Below are 2,125 nucleotides of genomic sequence, written 5' to 3'. Positions count from 1 at the left end.
GGTCATCTAAGACCATCCCCAAATACTTTAAGCTGCGCGACGAATGTACTACGTGATCACCTACCCTGATAGCCCCATGTTGTATCCTCTGATGGGAACTGACCATAATGAACTCGGTCTTGGTCGGGGCTATCTTTAATCCGTTGTCGGTCATCCATCTGTCGATGATGCGAATCTGGCTGGAAACGAGAATTTCAATATCATCAACACAATTACCTTCCACCAACAACACTATATCGTCTGCATAGCCGATAATCCTTGCACCTTCCACCATTGCAACTCGTAGGACTCCGTCGTACATAAGGTTCCATAACGTTGGGCCAAGTACCGAGCCTTGAGGTACACCCGATGTGACTGCAATCTCTGCCGGTCCATCTGTGGTATCATACATCAGCACACGATTCCTAAAATAATCACCAATGATATCATAAAGATATTTAGGAGTGTTAATTCTCTGTAAAGCATTTGCAATCGCCAACCACGAAGCACTGTTGAAAGCATTAGTAACATCTAATGTAACAACTGCACAATACCTTCCACTGTATCTGTTTCTACTTCTAGCTACCGAAACAATGTCCACTACCCGTTTAATCGCATCAACTGTAGATCGACGACTTCTGAAACCAAATTGGTCGTCAGACAGTCCGTTGACCTCCTCGATGTGTGCATTTAACCGTTGCACTATGATGCGTTCTAAACCTTTGCCTGCCCCGTCTAGTAGACAAATGGGGCGAACTGAACCCGGTTCCCCTGGTGGTTTGTTCGGCTTCGGTATTAACACCAACCTCTGCCTTTTCCACTCATCGGGGAACTTCGCGTTCTCTAAACAGCCTTGGTAAACCCTGCAAAATGCATCGGTTGCAGTCAACATACCAACTTTCAGCGCCTCATTCGGGATACCATCTGGTCCCGGCGCCTTCTTGTTGGGTAGTCTCCTGGCAACCGCAAGAATCTCATCATTAGTTACCCTTTCAAACTCTCGTGGCTGATCGATACGATATTCAGGCCACACCGTGTTTGGGTGAGTAGGAAAAAGCTCGCTCACCACTTCTCTAAACTCGTCCAATGTCATGGTTCGGGGTCCAATCGAACCCTCGGCCACTTTCTTGAACGTATGATATACAATACCAAATGATGCGTTGTTCGCTGTTCCCAGGAACTCTTTCCACTTCCTCTGTCGGGTATGCTTGATCAATCGCTTGAGGGCATTCCGTGCCACCTTGAACTCGTCCCTAAAAGAAGAATAGAGATCAGTATTGAATGCTCTTTGCGCTAATCGATCGCGGTGTTTGCACTCTTTGCGAAGTGCCTCGATCTCTAGCGTCCACCAAAATGCACTCTTGTTAGGAGTGTACCTCTTACGCTTAGTCATCGTCGCATTACACGCCGTGACAAGTATACGCATTAAATCTTCGCTTGTTGTGACCTCGGTCTCAAAAGCGGCTTGCATCATAACTTCAAATATATCTTTGCTAAAATACTTGATGCTCCATCCCGTTATGGGTCGGGACAAGTTACGCACGCTTTGCGTCTCAAGATCTATTCGTATTGCACGATGATCAGAGTTCATATAGCTAGATAACACCTCCCACTTAAATGATCTTGCAACTGTTCTGCTCGCAAAAGTAAGATCAACTACTGACGTGCGCCCTGGTCCAACATAAGTTGGGGTGCTGCCGTCGTTCAATAAAATTGCGTCAATCTGCGCAAAGGTTGATAAGACCAACTCACCTCTTCGTTTCTGGGTTTCTCCACGCTCGCCAAGTTGGTTGTTCCAACTTACTGACCAAGCGTTGAAGTCCCCCCCGATAACGAATTTGTGGATACCGGTTACGGCCATTACCGTGTTATCCAACATGTTCTGGAACTCTTCCATACTAAATCTAGGTGGCGCGTAAACGCTAACCACTCGCATATCGCCTATGTCAACTATCATTAAACCCTTCAGAGCCTTACTGACTACCTTAACTGGTAAGTCCGCGTTAACCACTACCGCTGCTGTGTTATCGTCATTGCGTAACACTTTGACGTTGGTTGTTGCCAGATACGGATCTGCAATCAACACTATATCCGCAGATTCTTCCCTAATCGTTTGCCACATTAACTGGAATGCAGCATAACAATG

The sequence above is a fragment of the Anopheles gambiae genome (genome assembly GCF_943734735.2).
Source record: "Anopheles gambiae chromosome X unlocalized genomic scaffold, idAnoGambNW_F1_1 X_unloc_113, whole genome shotgun sequence".
Taxonomy (NCBI): domain Eukaryota; kingdom Metazoa; phylum Arthropoda; class Insecta; order Diptera; family Culicidae; genus Anopheles; species Anopheles gambiae.
The sequence above is the reverse complement of the archived record's forward strand: the minus strand, read 5'-3'. Positions refer to the sequence as shown.